We start from the raw sequence: 21165 nt of genomic DNA, 5'->3' as shown, positions 1-21165 counted from the left end.
GTTATTAGTGCCATGTTTCACTATCAGTCTCTGTGCGGGAAGAGCTTTCATATTTCTACTTGGTTCTTCTGTGAGGACTAATTTTTCAGACTAGATCCTTAAGTCTATAAATGCCTCTAGATTGCTTAATAAGCTACAGTGTGCGGTAATTAACTGAAACTCATGACCTCAGATGTGGGAAAGAGAGGTCCAGAGGTCTGGTTGACGGCGTGGCAGAGGAGTGAGTGTGAGCATACTCGGACTCATCATGTCCTTGGCACACCGAGTGAGTCGCCCTGCCTAGGCTGTCCCGTTCTGACCTCTTACTTCTGCATGGCCCCCAGCCAAAAGTACCGCCTCCAAACCATGCCCCTAGCCCGCTTCCATTGCTAAGCCTCTAGCCTGCTCAATAAAATGCCTGGTACTTCCACAATAAACCGGATCTGCGCCATCAGCCTGGTCTCCGGTGTCTTCTTTGCACCGTGTCGCTGCTTACCACGGGCCCAGGTCCCTCGACCCAAGGAGGTTCAACCTCACTCAGAGAGGTTGTTCCCCTCAACTCTGCTTTCTGTTCCATCCCTCAACTCTGCTTTCTGTTCCATCCCACACCCTCATCGCTCCCCAGGACGCTGCATGTGCTCTGAAGAGACAATACAGTGGAACAATAGGCTTCATCCCTACAAAATATATCTTAGATGAACACTTTTCTAAGTTTTAGATGAACATTAGTTAACATTAGTTAACATTTTAATACTTTTTTGTGCATCCCAAAGGATTGGCTTAAAAGTACTCAATTATCTACCCCTTGAGGGGTAACATACCTCAAAATTACTTATAGGAGTCAGTGTTACCTTTCAGTTAAGAACTCTGGGTCTGGAGTGAAAACACGAGAGTCGCAGATTAGCTCTACCACTTACCCTTCTTATCCCTTCAGCTTTCAGCTTCTTAATCTATTGAATGAGGACATGATTATACATAATTCATAAAATTGTTGGAAGCAACAAATGAACATGTTATGCTCCTATATGAGCCTATACATGGATAATGTGTCACATAATAAGCTTTCAATAAGTGTGAATCATTATTATTAGGCAAGGAATTTATTTGAAGAAATGCAGTTTCCAGAATGTGTGAAATATTAGTTCCAACTAAACAATTATATGTACATACTTAGGTTATTTAGTATTACTACAAATCTTTTTGCTTTTTGTCAGTCTTTAATATGAAAGCTTTCAGAGTAAGGGGGGACTCTGTATCAGTCATAGTTTAGTCTCCTGTCTAGGTATATAGAAATATTCCTGTCTCTTCTCTGGAACATTAATTTTAAATATATGATAGAATACATTTCTAAGAATCCAATTCAGCTACTTTAAATTTATTTTCAAAAGATTGAACTATGTCTTTTCCTGGAAGAAAACTGTTGGTGAATGATCAAGTATAATCTGCATTTCAGATGTGTTTGGAAGCTATGTTTCTTCATTTCATGATACTGCATATTTTTAATAACTTTTACTTGACTAAAACTGTGTCTTTTTGTTTTTACATGGAACAGTAGTGTGTTTGATTTGTGGAAGTACTGTTGATGATCAATTCTGAATTCTCTCAATACTTATATGAAGTCTCCCCCACTGTAGAGGTCACCACTAACCACCCTATTTAATAATATAGTCCCCGTGAGCTTTGAGTAGTAATTCTGACCCTGCTGTACAGTTTCTTTATCTAACCTTAAAGCCTGTAATTTACTTATTACATATATTAACTTTTTTCCTGATAGTTATTAGAGTTCTGATAGGGAAACTATTCTTTTGTATTTGATATATCCCCAGATTCTACAACAGTGCCTGGAACATACAGTATCAATAAGTATATACGGTATGAAAGATGGCAATATTTAGAACTGGTGGAAATAAAATATTAGGAGTTAGACGTTCAATTTTCAAGTTCTGAGAGAATTAAATTTCCAGTTTAGTTGGACTTACCATCAGTTGCCTGGGATGAATAAAATATTGTGTTCAAATATATGCTATGTTTTCCTTAGTTACTAAGTCATTGTATTTGGCTAAGTCTTTGAATATTTGGGGTTAGATAATTAGATGATACAAGAATAATAATTTAAAGAACAAGTTTAAATAAGAAAAACACTCTGAGCTTGTGAAAAATTCAATACTTGGGTTTGAAGAGAATTAGTAGCTTTCATTTGTCCTGTTAATTAATCAAGGAAGTAATAATTAGGCCAGTGATACCAGGTGAATGGAGAAAGCCATGAAATTTTCATAGATTTCTTAAAATCAGAAGAAAAAAACCCTTTAATTATTTCAAGATATCTTTAAAATTCTATAACTCTTACTATTACAGGTCACTAAAATGGGAACAGAAATATAAATTTAGAGACAGAAATATTGGTTGGCCTGGGTGTTTAAATTCACAGAATTTCCCCTAAAAGCTTAAAGGAGCATTTAGATTATTAAGTTTTACTTGTTCTAATTTTACTTATGTAGTCATAAACTGTCCATTCTGTGTTGTAGTGGCTTGAAGCCAGAGCTATCATATCTCTTCCATGGGAATTACAAACATGGAATCACGATATGAAGTACTTATAATGATATCTTGATACATATTTTGATTTGAAGAAGGAATTAGATTAATAATAATCTATGCTATTGATGTATTTCTAGTGAAATCATACATGTGAGGTACTTCTGCAGTTTGTTCACATTTATGAGTGATAATCCCAGGTCTATTTGCCTCTGTGAAAGTTTGTAACGTGACTGTCTGGAAGTTGAAAGTTTACTGTGATTTCAGTCACATGGTATCTTTCCATTTACTCCAACCAGACCGCCCAATCCAATTAGAGACTGATAGTCAAACATCTCTCTATGAATTTTATTTGAATTCTCCAAGTGAGTTATTAATTTTAATGTAATGTTTTTGTTTTTATTTCTTATGGTGTACATTTGATTTTCACAAACGTCTTCTAAAACGCCCTGTAATTTTTTATTATATAAGACTATTACTTAGTTTTGATTCACTAAAATGATTTTTCAGTTAAGAAACTTGAATTAGCACTGACAGGCAGAGTAAGTAAGTTTTCTTTTTTTTTTTTGAAACTTCATATTCCTATCCCTAAAATAAGGAGGTGGGAGGGCTACCTTGAAGAATATGAAATATATGTGAAATACCTCATGAAGTTTTTTTTGTTTGTTTGTTTGTTTTCCTGGTACCAGGGATGGAACTCACAACCTTGTGCTTGCTGGGCAGGCGTTGTGCAGCTGAGCTAAATCCTCAGCCCCTGAAATACCTCATGAAAGTCATGTGCTTTCTGTGTATATGTGTATATTTGTGTAAGTAAGAAATTAGAATGGTCATAGACTGTGTAAAGTTCCATGGAAGCTCATCACAGAATAGATCAAGAGTAGAGTAGGTCAAGATCCTGGTGTTCTAACTCCCCATCTTTACATTGTGTTGTACTGTTAGTACATGTGAGACATCTACCTTCATATCTTTGTGTCTGAAAATATCTTTTCATGGTAAAGACCTACTTAAAGAATAGAAACAGTGGGGAGACATTTTAAGAGCTGAATCTTCACCTTTCCCCTCTTTCCTTCGTCCTCCCTCCAACCTAGAGGCACTTGCTTTCGGAGTCAGGCCCTTCTTCCTTCCTGTCCCAGTCAGGCAAGATGATCAGCCTAGAATCAAGTAAATGTTCCTCATTTTTATTACTCCAAACTCCTTAGGTTATTTTTTTTTTTTTTTGTTTTTGTTTTTCTCCGGTACTGGGAACCGAACTCACGACCTTGCACTTGCCAGGCAGGTGCTTTTGCCGCTGAGCTAAGTCCCCAGCCCCTCCTTAGGTTATTTAAACGAGAGCAATATTAAAAATCCAATTTTCATTCGGCATGCATCTCTCCACTAGTTTAAATTGAGAACTAAAATTACTTGCCAGCGAGCTTCTCTTCATTCCGGCTAAATTAGAAAATGACTCTGGAGAATTCCTCTTTTATGTGTTTGTGGGTGGCCTCATAGAGCAAAATAAAAAAGAACGTCACATTCAGAAGACGTAACTACTTGCTTTTACTCCAGTGAATTCTTAACAATCGATGCTGCTACAAGGTGTTCTATTGAACGGCATTTCCTATACCCAGTTGGCAGCTGCCTGCCCTGGGCATGCCTGCCTTAGTTGGGTAAGTGTTTGCACCATGGACAAAGACTTCCTCGCATTTTTCACCTCATAATACTTCCCGTCAGATCCAGACTAATAATATGACTTCTTTAGAAAATAAGATTCATTCCCTGCTTCTACGCCTTTGCTTATGTGGAATAATTTCTACTTTCACCACAGCACTGTTACAAAGACTATTCTGCCTATTCCATACAAATTCAAATACTCCGTGATGATTTTCCTAATTCTCCATTAGAAGAGAATTTCCTTTTGCATATTATTTTCTTTCTATTTTCTGGCATCGTCGGCAACATCAGCAACATCAGCAAAGATCACAGAGATAGAAATAGCAAGAAAAGGGAAAAATGCCACCTAAGTTTCTAAAGTAAAATTTATCTGTCAAATAAGTGATAATACTATTAAAAGTTCACAGATCCAACTTGACTGATTGTGAAATGTGTCACTGTTTTAATTGTTCAGTGAGAGATTTTTTTTAGTAATGTGGAAAATAAATTACCATACAGTTGTCCAAGTAATATAATATTTTGCTGCTGTTGTTTGTTTGACATAGCGTCTCTGTGTGTTGCCATGCTGGCTCAAGTCTCCTGGCCTCGAGTGATCCTCCTCCCTGAGCCCCTGGGTAGCTGGAACAGGTGTGTGGCAGCATATGAAGCTTTGTCTAAGTTATTTCAATGTGTAAGCATAAATATTACATCAAAGCAAAGTATCTTGATGAAGTCACTTGTGGATACTACTTTTGTGGGTCTTTAACTTTCTATAATACAGTAAAGCCAAGGACAGAAGGAATTGAATTTTATTTATCCTTGTATTTCACAAAAATACAAACACGTATAATAACTTAACCAGAGTACAAGATCACCAGCCATTAGGCTGGAGTCAACTCTGAATCTGTGTGATTTTCATCAAAAAAATGATGTTAGCACACAAACACTACCTCTTCATTCTAAGGAGTTGGAACTTGCATGTTTTGAAGAGGAATAAGTAATTTGTTGGAAATGTCCTACTGTATGGATGTTACTCTGTGATACATAAGTGAATACAGTATGTTGCGACGCTTGTCAATATTTCCCTCCACTGATAACTAACTTTTAAGAAGCATGGGGAAATGGAATTGGTCTGATTTGGGCTGAATTCTTACGCTTAGAGGACCTGAAGATTAATCATTTCCACCAATGATTCATATTTCTTGCCTGCTTTTCTCTCATGTCGACTGATCTCAGAATTCTTGCAGTTGCCCACAAAATTTAGTTTTTTGTTTGCTAAATGTAAGAACAGCCGCTACACATTACAGTGTTATCTCTGAGCTCAGAGTGAATGTCCTCTGTCTACATGCTTTTCTGGAGATCAGCTTTGTTTTCCATGCTGTAGCTATGATAGAGGCTTTTAAAAGTCTGATTTAGATTCCAAGTTGGAAATGGATTCCCCAAAGTGCAGAGATGTGGAGGTCGTGGTTCATACTGTGCAACCCCATTAACTATTCCCTGGGCAGTAGATACTCTGGACTAGCACATACCTCATCCCCTACTGAAGGCCTCAGGGAAAACATTGTTTCTAAAAGAAAGTGGGCCTTGGGCGAGAATTAAAAGCGGTCTTCTTATAACATAAGTGCTAGAATTCAGGCTTTTAGGCTTCACTGCTTTCAGATACATTATAAAAGTGACATTGCTGGGAAAGGGAACTTTGTGGTCTGGACTATAGTCTTGCAGTTAGAGAGCTTTCATTTTAAGTTACCCACAAACATCCTCAGTATTTTGTGGTCTTGCCTCTACTTAGCTAGGGAACTGGCTCATACCATATTATAATTTTCCCTTTAGTTGGTATTTTTGCTTTTAGGTTTTCCGTTTAAATTAGGCTTGCCCTTCTCTGAGCAGTCAACTACTCAGTAACAGGCCTTATGACAGGCCTCTCTTTTGTAGCTGAAATTTTGGGTCAAATTGAGAATTTATCTTGTTTATCTCATCATAATTACGAAAGACTGAGACAGACAAACCTCACAAAGGCAAAATTAATATCTATTTTGTTTACTTCTATGTCTCAAGTGCTGAATTGTTTTCAGCGTATTTTAAAATCTTAAGATGAATTTGTTAATGATCAGGTAGATTTATCCAACTTTGATTTACACATCTTATCAAACAGTTGCTTGATTTGCAAATGTGCCAAATTTTGGTTAACAACAGATCATATTACATACGTGGTCCACCTATGCTGCATTGAAATCTCTCAAGAGCACATGGCATCATGTTCAGCACATAGTATTGATAATAGTAAAAAATAGCTATGTTACTATTCTATGTATTTTCTATATTGTACTGTTCATTGTTCTTTTAAAATGTATATTTCCTATTTACTAAAACATCTGATTAAAATAACGTGCTGAGCTTTGCTGGTAGCAACCTCATGCATCCTGTACTTATTGCATCTCCTGATGGCGTCAGAGGTCACAGGCCCTGGCTGAACTCTGCTAGCTAGGACTGTGCAAACTCACACTTGATACAGTGCCCAAATAGCCTAATTGTGTATTGTTAACGCTGCATTTTCATTACCAAACAGAACCTGATGGTACGTCCATAGAAATTAGTAGGAAACAAAGAATTATCATCTATTCAACAGGTATTGTGCCCTTTGCTAAGAGTCACATGCTCATTAATCAATTCCGTCTGTGTTAGCTGGGTACAAGTTAGCTTTACTTCATTTTAAAGATAATGGAGCTGAGGCTTAGAGAAGTTAAGTATATTTCCCCAATAAGAAATAGTGATCAAGAGGTAAAGATTGGATTTTTCTACAGGTGGCCTTGCTCAGAGCCTTTGTAGGTCTCTGGAATTAGGATGAACACCTCTCAATTCTGCCATCTGTAAAGCGGGACTAAAACGGGAATCTCTGCAATAGTTTCTTGAGGGGCTAATTAAGGTGCTACACAGGAAGTTCTTAAAATTTATTTGTGTCACACATATCATGATCAATAAAAATGACCAATTAATATTATCATGATAACTTTTAAAGCTTATCATAATTCCTGCCTGGATATTCATTTATTCCACAAATTCTTCCTGGACACTTGATTTTACCAGATGTAAAACATTAGGTATGTAATTAATTTTGAGCAGCTCTTCTTTCTTTCCTTTTGTATTTCAGAACAACTTTCCAGAGAGAAGTAAGGAAAGGAATATCATGGTAAGAGGTGTTAGGTGGTACATAATACCTCATAGTACCAATAGAATATTTAGTACGCTTGTAACTGATAATGTTTGGAAGGCCTTGGTGGAGGTGATTGATCAAAATACCTGTTGTTATTAATAAACTGTCTTCTTGGTAATCTTACTTTAAATGGTGATGTGACATGTTTTAGGAATATCTTCAAAAAATCAGTAAAGCGTATACTTCTGATTCTTGAAAAGCCTGCTTCTGATATGATAGAATTTAAAATTTAAAATATTAAATATTTTGATTAAAAGCTATATTTTATCAATCCAGTTCACTTCTGAAATACCCTAGCAGCCAGATCATCTGACACTAAGAAGGAATGATTTGACTAGTATGCCAATTCAAGAGACTGACAAATGAAGGTAAATTTAATTGACATAAATTATAGACAATGTGAGAAAATCAAGTATTTCCATTTCAGCATTTTAACCTGACTTCCCAGAAATTTCAGCTCTCGTTTCCATCGTACAGTGCCTCATGGGAATTTCTTAAAAGTGTGCTATAAAATCAAGTATTTCCAGTGATAAACTGATGGTTGCTAATGTCAAGGTTATAAAAGCTTTGAAGATGTCTTCAGTCCCATAGCATGTACACATGTGCTCAATCCCATGTGGGTTGTCCACCATCTTTTTAAAAAGTAAAATAAAACAAAACAAAATAAATCTAAAACTACTTGGGGAAAAATTTCAATGACCCTTCTTCACTGGTAGTTTTCTAAAATCCTGGGTATGACTCCAGTATTTATGTAAATTTTATAATTCTTTTGTGAGAATTTTCTGCATTTGACTATTCAAGCTCTGTCAGTCATTTCAGATCTGTGTCTTTCTTGAAGCTGCCAGTGAAATCCTCTACCACTGTATATCATCCTTGTTGGACATGGTCTATTTGGGGTGCTGTCACAAATTACAATGGATGGACTGACTTATGAACAACATACACTTATTTCTTATAGTTAGGGAAGCTAAGAAGACCAAGAGCAAGGCAATGGCATATTTGGTGCCCAACAAAGCCCTTACATCTGGTACTTAGATGTCACCTGTGACACTAACATGCTGGGAAAGGTGAAAGAATTCCCTGTGTTTCCTTTATGAGGACACTAATTCTATTCAGGAGGGCTCCACTTTCAGGCACTAGTCATCTCCCCAAGGACACCACTTCCTACTATCACCTCCAGTACTAGGACTTCAACTGAACCAGGGTCTCATGCTTGCCACTGAGCCACATTTCCAGCCCTTTTTAAAATTTTAGTTTGAGACAAGATCTCACTAAGTTGACTGACCTCACCTCTCATTTAAATCTTCCTGCCTCCGCCTCTGGAGTACCTAGGGTTGCAGGTGTACACAACAATACCCAGACAGGATTTCCACATGTGGTGCATTTTTTTTGTTGGACATGTTTGTGATACATAACATTTACACTTCTTTGGGGGGTTTTACATGTACATATCGTAACTCCTTTCTTCATCCTTTCCCCCTTCCCTTCCTCACCTCTCCATCCATCTCTTGATCCCCTTCCTTTCTTTGTACACATTTGTAATGGTTACATTTCACATTCTTAGCACATGCATGCAATACATGCCAATTATGTTTTTATCCCCTTCCATCCTCTCTCCCACTCTATCTCTTAAAACCTTTCTCCTTTGAGAAAGATCTATCTCTCTGTTCCCATTATCTGTCTTTAACTTTGCTCTTTGTTTATACTTTGTGTTTGATGTATTTTGAGGATACAAACATTTGGATCTCAGTATTCATTTCTTCCCTAAACAGATAGCTTTTATTTTTCCTGTCAATCATTCTTGCCTTTCCTCCTGGTAACAGTGTCTTGATATCTACATTCATCAAAGCCTTAGTGAGATTAAGTGGTCTCCCCAGCCTTGTCCAAGGAGTAAATGTGCACTCAAGCTAGTCTGAGCAAACTCTTTCTCAAAACTTCATTTTTCAGGGGTGCGGCCTGGAGATGGAATGAATAGAGCAGGCCAGACCAGCAGAGTGAGCCCATGAAGAACACAGACATTAGTTTCCCCCATCTAGATTATCAGAGTCTGTCCTGCTCCCTGTTCTAATGTGTGTGTGTTTCTTTCTGCTTTTTATACAAATATGTGAATAGTCACATAGCTTTCAGTAAATTATTTTGGCTTAATAGAGCCAGTGTCTGAACATGTCTGATTATCAAAGAATCATGTCACCCTATAGGAGGTGCCTTTTCCTGTATATTAAATATACAGTCCAGTAAAATGATTATATAGCATGTGCATAAGAACTTCCTTTGAGATGGAAATGAATCATGTACTTTATTTTCACAACATCCTTCAGTGTAACACTGGGCACATATTAGTTACAGAGAAAATAATTTTTAAAATTGTGCCTTGTGTTCATCATTTTTCAATCTACTTCATAATATGGACTTAATTTATTTTCATATCCACTCTGTATGCTTTCCCAAGGGAGGTGTTATTATCATGTGTAAGGACAGCATGAAAAACTAGCCAAGAACAGGGAAAGAGAAAGGCATGAACCCTACTCCACATCTTAGGAGCTCTGACATCCAGGACCTCTTGTTCAGTACTGATATAATCTATGACTTCCTCTATCGAATAGTAATTAGATAATTTTTCTTAAAGTTGTGAAGCTCTTGTATAATGATAAAATTTGGTGATATCAAATTAATACTTTGATTTAATAAATGTTAATATGTTTAAACCTCATTTTAGAAATAAGACAAATGAGACAGAGATGTTTAGAGAGATTTCCTGTTCACGGGGAATAAATGGTTGAGTGAGAAGACTCCAGGGCCTGAATATCCTGAGGAGGGGGCATTCCATTGTACCACACGCTGGTCCCTTTGTTGTTGGCTTCCTTTACCTATAGAAATTAAACAAATGACCTACCTGCTCCACACGTCTATGGATCTGATTTCTTAAATTGTTATTTTAATCTAATAACTAAATCTAAAACAATGATTAAAAATGTCAACATAATGCTATATCTGATTAGAATCAATAGACTAAAGATTTTTCTTATGATCACCTTGTAATGTTTATTATAGACTCAAAATGTGGATTACTTCCTAAAAATCAAAACAATAAATCTATGAAACCTTTGGTAAAGTTGTAGCAAAAGTGCAGTTTTACAAAGAGTATAATTCAGTTTTTAATCTTCATGAGGAGAGGAGGGATTGTGCAGATGGCTTCTGAGGCTGGTATTTGGTAATACTTTATTTCCCAACTCTTAAGCTTTGGATACACTAAGTACAATGAATGCATTAGGAGGCTTTCTGAGCCATGGTTCCAGCAAAGCATGTCTATTTGTCATTCTGCAAGGAAAGCTGGCCCTGAGCATAGAGTTAGTATAAATATATCTTCATTTTGCTGCTTGTCACGCCTACTACCCCTTCTCAATCAACCTCAAATCACAGTACAATTTGAACATATAACAGAAACTTATTCTAATCCACCAGATGTATCAGTTCAGTGAGTTGGACATGACATGTGTGGTGTGTTTTAGTACTCAATATTTTATCCTTTCCAGAGGTTAATTGGACAGAAGTTCTCAGAGCTGTCCCTACATTAGAAATAGGATAAAAAGTGGAAAATAATGTAACCTCTTTCACAGGAAAATTACCTTGGCTATAGGTTAATTTACTGGTGATCACATTGGAATTATAGTTGAATTTGCAAGGTCATTTTTCAGCCTTAACATAATGAGAGATTTTTCTTTCTAATTTTAACAAGAACTTGATTCTTTAATTTTAAATTCCTCTCATTGAGCTGAATTGTTGGAATTGAATTCCTTAATGATTTTAATTTGTCATTATCTCTACAAATATTTATTTATTGAAGGCCTATTATGGTTTTGCCAATTTACTGTTACAAATAATAATTTGTTCATCACTCCTAAGTTTACTAAGTATTTATGGAGCATGCATTCTGCTTTAGGCATTCATGATATTTTACAGAAGAATAAAAACACATGGCCTTTTTTCCACATTTGTACTGCAATGGAAGAGATACTTGATAAACGTAATAAATAAATAAGTAAATACATACATAAATAAATATTTTTCTAGAAATTGATGAGGAGGTTGGAGTACTCGGATAGTGTCATTTCCACTTAAAAGAGTATGGTGCTGAAAGGCAAACAAGACGAGCAAAATGCGGATGTCTCTGGCATAAGGAGGAAGTAACACAGACATCCCAGTGGAAGAGCAAATCTGAATGGTTAAGGGGGGGCCAGTGTGAGTGCCGTAGATGATGGGAAGAAAATTAAGGTGAAATGTCTTTGCTCTTAAGTTCATAAGTGGAAAAAGACCATCGTCAGATGAATGGATAAAGAAAATGTAGTATGCAGTATGTATACACAGTGAAGTAGTACTCAACCAGAGAGAACAAATCTGAGTCATTTTTATGAAAATAGATGGACCTTGGGACCATAATGCTAAATAAAAGAAATCAGATACAGAAAGTTAAATGGCATATGGTTCCTCTTATATGGAACCCAATGTATAAATAAATATATGACTAAATCTCATATATGAGATATCCAACATATAAATAATTTAAAGATCAAATCAGGGAGTAGACTTCATGGAGTTGATAAAGGGACTCAAGGATGGGGGAGAGGCAGGGCGGGAGGGGCAGGGAAGGAGCGACTAAACCAATCAAGATACAGTACATATATGTACCAATTTGTCAATGCAATTATTATGTATCACAAACTTATGCTATGATAAAAAGTAAATATAGCACACTATTTACTATATTTGATGTCATCTTACTATGAATGAAGCTTCTGGATAAGACTGAAAACTCAGTAGAGAAGTTCACAAGAATTCAGTGAACTCTCAAGTTGGAGCACAACTTTGCTGAGTAAAAGTGAAGATGGGCACCATCCAGAGAGATGGAAAAATGAGAACTGTGTATGGAAGACCTGGAGGGATGACAGAGAGAAAAGTACATTTAGAAAGCTGCGAGATGTTCTGTATGATTATGGAGAATGAATTGTAGGACTTTCTGTAACAAATAAAATGATTTGAATTTTATCCTCCAACTGAGAGGGTGTTTAGTCAGAAGAATGGTAGCAATCACTGTGAAACCATTTCCTGCAGACCATTCAAAGTCCATGGGTATAATCTAAAGGAAGCATGACACAAGGAGGAAAGAGTAAGAGAGATATTGACATACTAAAACACAGTCTTAGCTCATATAGATTAAGTATACAAGAAAAGTCAGGGTACAGCTGCAAATTTAATTTTCAAGTTACCTCTTTGAGTACATAGAAAAGTATAAATGAATACACAGGCAGAGGAAAAAATTTGTGGGAAAAGGTGATGGTATTATGTTGAGACATGCTGAATTTAAAGTATATGAGGGATATTCAAACTAAGGTATTCACAACATATATTTATAAATCATTTATAAGTAGAGAGTTTGGGAAAGGTCTGGTTAGGTTGAAACTACATGTTTGGGTAAGGTTTCAAGAGAGACTTTACAGAATAAGTAGAGTGGACGACCAGGTACAGACAACACCCTGGGGACACTCAGAGCTTTGGCACAGATACAGGAAGAGAGGCAGCAAAGGCCACTGCTAAGAAATAGCCAGTAAAAATGAAGTCAGAATAATGGCTATGACCCCAAACTTCACAATTCTGAGATATTTATATGCTACATGGACTTTATACTGGTCTAGGTGTTTAGCATCACAGTTTAATGCCTTTATGGATTGAACTATGGTCTCCTGTTTTATAGCACAGAAAATGGGAGTTCTGATAGTTAAATTATGCTTCTTCAGATACGCACTGCTGTGAGCACTGCCTATGGACCAGCAACCGCATTCTCACTACCACCTGGTAGAAAGTCCTCTCATTACTGCCCCATTTTATGCACAGGATAATTAAAACACTCAGCCAGAAGCAGTCATCTTGCAGGCATTCTAGCTGCACACGCTAAGGCACAGCACCTGTGTTGCTGCTTTTATGAAGCAGTGATGGAAGCATGTATGATTACTTCCTCAATGTAGATATGAGAAGAGAATGACAGAGTGATGGAGGCAAGGACACAGACCATGTGATACTGCAAAGTACCATATTAAGAAGCCAATGTAGGAAAAACCTCCAGAGGTGAAGAGGCAAAATTGGTGGATCCAGAGGTAGATAAATGTGTGGATCAAGAAAAAGGATATTTAAAAATTTGTCTGGTTGATTTTTTGCTCTTTGCTCAAGAGGAAAGCATGGAGGGTTGAAAATTCCAACAGAAAGGAGCAGTGTTGGAAAAAGATGAAAAGCTCAGTGGAGAAAGTTCCCAGAGAAAGTGCAAAGAAATGGAGTATAAAACACGGGTAAAAAGCTGTCACACAAAAACAAACACAACACAAAACAGTGCAGGGACTCTCATCAGTTTAGATGTTAATGACAACAGGAAGGCTGTCTGGAATAATGTCAGGAAATATAAGAATTTTCTCCGTTTCTCTGGATAGAAATGTGCTTGTGGAAAAGACCATCTGGCACAGCTCCTCTCTGGACTCTGTTGATTTCCCATAAAGACCTACGTCTTGAGTAAAAGGTGGCTCTGTTCCTGAGCTGACCTTGGGATTCAGATCGTCCAAGGGATGCTGCAGTGCAATTTTGTTTTAAACCCCCTGAAGAATAGGCAATAAATTATTTTTACTTCCCTTTTAACTAGATTAGAAGTCTTGATAATGAACTAGAGCTTGGTGAGACTTTTGGATGCACTAGAGAAGTTCTCAGTTGATTACAAGGAGATTCAGAGATAGGATAATCTTTCTAGACAGACAAGAAGAAGTGATTACACTTCTGCCTTTTAATAAACTTTCATAACTGTCAAGTTTTATCAGGATACATGAAATAAAGTTAAAGAAGGATTAAAAAGCTCTGTGTCATAATAATTATACTACCCATTTGTCCATTATTTCCACAAAGTTACCACTAACTTTTGTCCTAGGCTTTTAAGAAGAGATAATTTTGGGATTTATCAATGATTATGTTTGTGGACTAATTCTAGACCCATAATTTAATATATTAGGAAATTTTATTCTACCTGGATCATAATTTTTTCAATAATTTTTCCAGATTTCATCTAAAACTTTAACTGGTAATCTTGCCTAGAAACTGTTGTGTTTACTGCTACTTAGTTTACCGTCTGTATTTATCTGGCAAGGGTAAGAGACAGTTATATTGCAACAGAAAATGGACTGCAAGCCAGTACACTTCAGTTTTTTAGTTGACAGTTAATAGTTCTTGTTCCAGTTTGGGTTGCTTTGGTTTCCTAGAAACGGCTGGTCACTATGATGCACACTGTACAAGCCAATCCCCAACTGATAAACCATTCTGCCTCTGTAATTTGTGCTTGCTTACCCTATATAAGCCCTAGATGACCAGATATTAGGGTTTGATATTCTGAACCTGATCAGTGCCAGTCAATGTAAACAAATATGCCTCCAGATCCCAAGGGCTATTTCAGTGTTTCTACTTGCTGTTGCATCTGATGCGTCGGTCAGGAAAACCAACTGCGCTTATCTCTTTGGTCACCAGTCATGACCTTTGCAGAAAGAGCAAGGACCTGTCCATGTCCAAATAGCAAGGCATGCCTTCAAGATTTCTTGAGTCCCCTTGGATGTTTAGAGGAGGACTCCTGGATCCCTGCTCAAGCAGCTAATATTGGATCCCAAAGGGAGGAGGATGCAATCATCCTGTTTGTCTGCCTGTCTGTCTGCTTTCCTGATTCCTGTAAAACCCCTAGGGGGACCTCGGTTAGTTAGTCAGTCATTCCTGCTCAGTTTGAGGAGAAGAACAGCTTGATCAACTTTTGATAGTTAAGGCCACCCTCAGGGGAAGGAAGGTTGGAATGTTTAACCTCTGAGTGCTTGCTGAATGAGTGTATGAGTGAGTCGAATGGACAGCATAAGCAATAGGCTGTTCCATCTCTGCACAAAGACTGGAAAGCACTGGTCGTGGTGGATGACTGGGCCCTCACCTGCAGTTCTGTGGCAATTAACATATGGCCTAACAGAGGTCTTGCACCCTGCTTAGCTAAATTGTGCCTAAGTCCCCATAAGGGGCATGGTGAGGTGGGCATCTCAGTGGTCTCTCTCTGAAGGGCACCTACCCTTTGTCTGTTGCACCATTGTTCAGGGGGACACAGCACACACTGTAGGGAGATAGAATAAGAACTAATGAGTTAAAACCCACACCCACAGTCCCTGACTGCAGGAAAAAGGGCTTTTATGGAGTTAAAAACAAAACCAAACTGCTCCCTGCATCTCAAAGAAAAGAAGGGAAAAAGTGGCCAGTTCTTCCTGAGAATTTGACCTTGGTACCCTTGTCAGCTACAGCAGTTGCTGCCAACACCTATAGCTTCACTCCTTGCTCCTGATTTGTCTACTTCCAGCCAGTTGAACTAGTTCTAGTTAGCCATTGCTTGCATTTGGCCACAAAGGCCCTCCTTCCAGAGCCTTTTGCTTACACACCTATCCTGGTCAGATGGTGTCATCCAACACCATGATAGTCAACAATTCCTTCTGAGTTTCACATTTTGGCTGAGGAAAAATTGGACTGTCCGCCCTGATAAATGAGTTGCACCCTATCGGGCCTGAACAGATGGGACAGACAGAGCTCTATCAAATTGGGCCCCAGAGAGCCCACAGTCAGTGAAAAAGTTGGAGGCAAACATTTGACTGTCCTGGTAGACAATGTAACAGAACTCTCTGCCTTCAAAAGTTCCCTCTGTCAAAAAGTTACCATCACCAGGGCAAATGATACTCTTACCTCTCACCCAAGTTCACCTTAGGCCAAGACCTAACTGTCCAAGTGCCACATGCTGTGTTAGACCTCATCCAGTACCAAGGACTCTTATGCAAAAATCCATTCTTGACTCTTCTGGTAATAAAACCACTCAATCCTGCCACATATCTGCCCACAGGGCTGGACCCGACAGACTATGACTGCCTGGTACTGTGTGATAAACTGTTCTCAAGTCAATCAGACTGAAATAACCCCCCCGACAGATTCTAAGTACACCCTGTCTATGGATGGAAGTAACTCTGTTAGGACAGGTTAGGTATGCTGTGGTCTTGGACAAAGTTCTTTGGGCCAAAGTTCTCCTACTACTCTTCCTGATGCTATTTAGAAGCCTGCCTCCAATGATACAGAACCAAACCTGCCCCTACTGAACGTTCTCCATGCTCAAGCTGCAGTGCTCTCACCTGTACCCCTGTAGCCAGCTCAAGCTTCAGGGTCTGTGTCACTGGCCCTGACCTCCCCTTTCCTACCCAGACTGAGAAGGCAATAAATGTTTGTAGGGCCCTGCTGTAAAAAAAATGAACCCTAGATGTGACCTACCTTTGATCATTGCCAGTGACAGCAGGCCTGCATTTGTAGCAGAGGGAACTCAAAAACTAGACTAAATAAAATCTACATACAACATACAGACCAAAAAGCTCTAAGAAGTTAAAAAAAGAATCCTAACTTGTAGCCCATTAAAAGATCAGCTGTATCTGTAGACATTCCTGCACACACATATAAACCAGGTACATATTGACTACCTCTACAAGTCTGAGAAGTCTAGCCTGAGATCTGCTGAAAAATTTATCTGGAAAGCTCCTCGGAAAAGCCAGTGCATGCTGACCAGTCCATACATGGCTGAAACTTGAAGACATCCTTCACAGGATTGCTCTATGCCTATTCCCCTTGATTTTTGTGTCTTTTCAGGCTGCGTACCCCAGGCCTTGCTTCCCTACCCCCCTGTTAGCTGTGGTTTTTGTTGATTAACCTGGATTCTGTTTACTCCAGTCCTTGCTTCCCTGCCCCTGCTAGGTGTGTTTTTTCCTTAAACTCTACAGACAGCTGCCCAAGAGAATAAAACAATCAATCAAACACTTAACCAAAATTTGATGAGCACCTGAGGCATAGTAGATACTGTCTTATATCAGATTAACTCCCTCACTACCTTGCCAGAGTAATGTTACAGAACAGACAGACCTAAATTATATCTTTTTCTAACAAGCAACTTAGGGTTAAGCTCTGTAATAAGACAGTCTTGGGGACCTTGGAGTTCATCCTAGGATCACTGACAACCCTAATGTTTCTGCTTCTAGTTGGGCCTTGTCTCAAAAGATCACAGGTAATATGTCCAGCAAAGATTTACTGAGGAAATTAAAAGAGGGGGGAAATGTAACAGATAATGCTCACCTAGCCAGCACACGTCATTTTCGGTTGCCTGGGTAATAGTTCTGGTTGCAGTTCTGGTTACTTACGTCTCCTAGAAACAGGTGGTCACTGTGATGTATAGCTGGTCACTATGATGCATATTGTATAAAACAATACACAATTACCAAGCCATCCTGCGTCTGTACTTCCTGTTTGCTTATCTCATATAAGCTCTAGACCACCAGAGATCAGGTCCTGATATTCTGGGAATGATCCCTATTAGTACCCGTCTACGTAAATAAATCTGTGTTTCTACTTGCTGTTGCAACATTAGGATTGTCTTTCAAGACAGAAGACACAGCTTTGTTTACAGATGGCTAATTTGATAATATAGTATTGGGCTAACAAAAATGTCACACAGATATAGCTATCACAGTGGCTTTCCATTAATCATGCATCAAACCTTCACATACACATGCACTCATGCAAGATATCAGATGGAACATGGAGTTTTCTGTGGCTGGTAGACTGTGCCTGTTAGCTCTTCCATCCATTTCAGTGCTTCTGATATTTTGAGGGGAGGTCACAGACTTTCCTTCATTTTCCAGTTCTTTACTAATTTACTAGAGTAACCTTATAATAAGAATTCTTAAGAGTAACAATCCTCATAAAATTCACTGAAGTAAACACCTCTTTGCTAATGAAGATACTTAAACTCACCATGTGAGTCACTGTTTTGTAGGATAATGTTCCTAATATTCTGCATGCTTTTACAAATTTTGAGAACTATTTTTGAGAATTATTATCACTGAAAATACACAATTGAACAAGAAATGTATCTCAGTGATGGGAAGAACTGAATCTGGACTGTTCACTTCAAAAGTATCAAAATGAATATATTGGGGCTGGGGATTTAGCTCAGTGACAAAGCGCCTGCCTGGCAAGTGCAAGGTCGTGAGTTCGGTTCCCGGTACTGGAGAAAAACCAAAAAAAAAAAAAAAAAAAGAATATATTAAAATCAAGCTAATTTAACTCCTTAAAATTCAGCCTTAAGGTATCTTTTCTCATCTTCTTCCCTTTACCCTGCAGGATGACAACTTATTCTTTCATATCAAAGTATAAGAAAACACATTATGTTTTCTTAAACTTAAAATGTAATATAATTTGGTTATTTTTATTTTTATAAATTAGCTTGTTGAGGTATTAAGGGTCTATTACTTTTTAAATGTATATAATATATGAAGTCTTGGAATCTTAATACATATAGTACATATAAAGTAAGACATGCATCCATGGCAAGAATATTTGCATGTAGTTTTTGTCACATGGCTCCCAGTGGCTATGATGTCTTAAATGATTGGGTATAGTGTTGGAATAGCAGATGATATTACAATTCTTTCACATGAAATCTAATTTTTAAAACAACTTTAAGTGAACCTGCTAGACACTTTTTTTCCTTACCAATGAAAATCAAATCATTGTCTAAGAAAAATTTTAACTATTCTGCAGCCATTTAGTTAAATACACTATTGTACTTTATCACTGATTCAGAATCAAAGAGCAAAAATAATAGTCAATGAATCCTATGTTCCAGCTTTTTCACATTGATGATCATTTAATTTTCTTATGCAACACGCTTTTACTTTTTTTCTCACCATTCCCACAATTCTGAACAAGTGCCAAATAGAAAAAGAAAGGAGGAAAAATGATACAAACATTCATATTATTCACATTCAGTTTGCTGTCAGAAGGTTAGTTCTCTGGCACAATGTGCTTATCCTTCTATGTGGCTTATCTTATTCTACTGTAAGACTCACTTGTCTTCTGAATGGTTTCTATTCATCACTATGTTACATGTCTACTGATACACTAAACAATTACCTTCACCTCGCTTCATAGCTGTCATGCCATTCTGCTACTTATCTATTTTTCTGCAGCCTGAGAAAGTCTTATCACTTATCTCTCTGAATCCTCCATTCAAGTCTATTTTTTAACCTTTCAATATATTTCATGCACCATTTAACTTTCTTTTTACAACAGTTTCAGATTAACAATGAGACATCACTTTGTTCCCTGAAATCACCAAAATTTGCTTCTTTGAAATGACTGGCAGCTTTAAGAACTGACATTTCTTTTAAGCTCCACTGCTGTAAACTTAGACACCTACTTTAAGTGAATAATTCAATGTATTAGAGAAACAGGGTCAGGTAATAATAAATAGTAAAAATATATTTCTGTAATGTCTGCTTATAGCAGAATCATAAGTAATATAGTATGTATTTAGTTATATAAAATATTTTATCTCTCTGAAGAACTTTAGGACTGAAATTTTTATATTCAGTATAACTTGAAACAAAATTACTTCACCTAGAATCCAAGCAATAAAAACAGAAGTAAGAACACATTCAATGCATTAAAGTTACTTTATCTTGCATTTATAGGGCTGCAATATATAAATTAGGGTTATTTTTCATGCATCAAATTATTAAAAAACATAGTTAATTTAATACAAAAACATAAGAACTAATGAAAGACTTTGTAAATAGGACATATGAGTGAGAAAATGAAGGAAAATGTGTGTGTGTGTGTGTCTGTCTGTCTGTCTGTGTCTGAGTACTTTTTGTTTGTGAGGTCAAGTAGATAATGTCAGTGGATTCAATGGCCACCTAGAATGAGTACTAGAGTTTTAGAACTGATCTATAATTTCAGAAAACAAATTAAAACAAAAAGTACAGATCAGCAACAATTGCTTTCAAGCTTCAATGATAACATAATAAAACAAATGATAACCTATTAATTTCACAATCTAGATATGATATCTGCTAAAGACCAGTATTCCTGAGGCCATTTTTTACAACCAGCAGAACTTCTTCTTTTTACATTTATCTGTGATGTATTGGAGCTTTCACTTGTAAATGGTCTGGATGTTGGATGGGAAATTGAACTGGCATCTTAAATTTTCACTACTTGATGTTATGGCTCAATGTCACTCTAAATCAACTATGTTATTACTCGATGTTTACAAAGTAAAACTATCACCCCAAGTCTGTTGCTGAAGTGCCATCTTTTACTGAAATTATTTCACCTGAAGTAAAACAAACAATTAATAATGGACTATTTGTTTAGTCTGCTTTTTCCTGTAAAAATTTAATTTAATTTCTTTTGAATTCCATCGTTAATTTTGTTAATTATATTAGCTTTACTAATTTATACATCCCTTTATCAAATGCATGTACTTCTTCTATTAAGTAATTGCATTTACTGCTTCTGAATTATTTTTGCTTTTGGTGTTTGTTTTTTGAAGTCTACAAGCGCAAAAGCCTTTTTACCCTGCTGACAGGGAGGAGCAAGGGGCAACAAAATTTTGATTCTCCTTTGGAGAGTTATTAGTCTATATATATATATTTTTTTTTTTTGTTTTTCTCCGGTACTGGGAACCGAACTCACGACCTTGCACTTGCCAGGCAGGCTCTTTGCCACTGAGCTAAATCCCCAGCCCCTTATTAGTCTATATTTTTATGCTGGATGTTTTTCCAAAAGCCATATTAATCCTCCCCATAATCTAGCCATCACTAGCAGAGCTTTTATACAATTTATTAGTAAAAAGTAGTTGCAGAATATGTATTTTTATCATTATTTTGTCTGAT

At 37.2% G+C, this 21165-nt stretch overlaps 1 protein-coding gene across 5 annotated transcripts in view; it reads right to left on the bottom strand.

Moving 5' to 3' along the window:
* The window catches only part of Ndst4 (N-deacetylase/N-sulfotransferase (heparan glucosaminyl) 4), a 259969-nt gene that overhangs the window by 150698 nt on the left and 88106 nt on the right, over positions 1-21165 (bottom strand). Inside the window, exons 1-2 of one of the 5 annotated variants that reach the window (XM_013515259.1) lie at positions 17561-17602; positions 15480-15521 (exon numbers count right to left, since the gene is read on the bottom strand). The exons of 2 other annotated variants lie outside the window; for them this stretch is intronic. The gene's annotated coding sequence lies outside the window, so the exon portion shown is untranslated. Of the gene's footprint in view, positions 1-896; positions 914-15479; positions 15522-17560; positions 17604-21165 lie in introns of those variants that run through there. 2 more of the 5 variants (XM_013515260.1, XM_013515261.1) reach the window with 2 other exon arrangements.

The sequence above is a fragment of the Chinchilla lanigera genome, unplaced genomic scaffold (genome assembly GCF_000276665.1).
Source record: "Chinchilla lanigera isolate Chin_1 unplaced genomic scaffold, ChiLan1.0 scaffold00027, whole genome shotgun sequence".
NCBI classification, from domain to species: Eukaryota; Metazoa; Chordata; class Mammalia; order Rodentia; family Chinchillidae; genus Chinchilla; species Chinchilla lanigera.
Note: the sequence above shows the minus strand (reverse complement) of the source record. Positions and strands in the feature narration are given on the sequence as shown.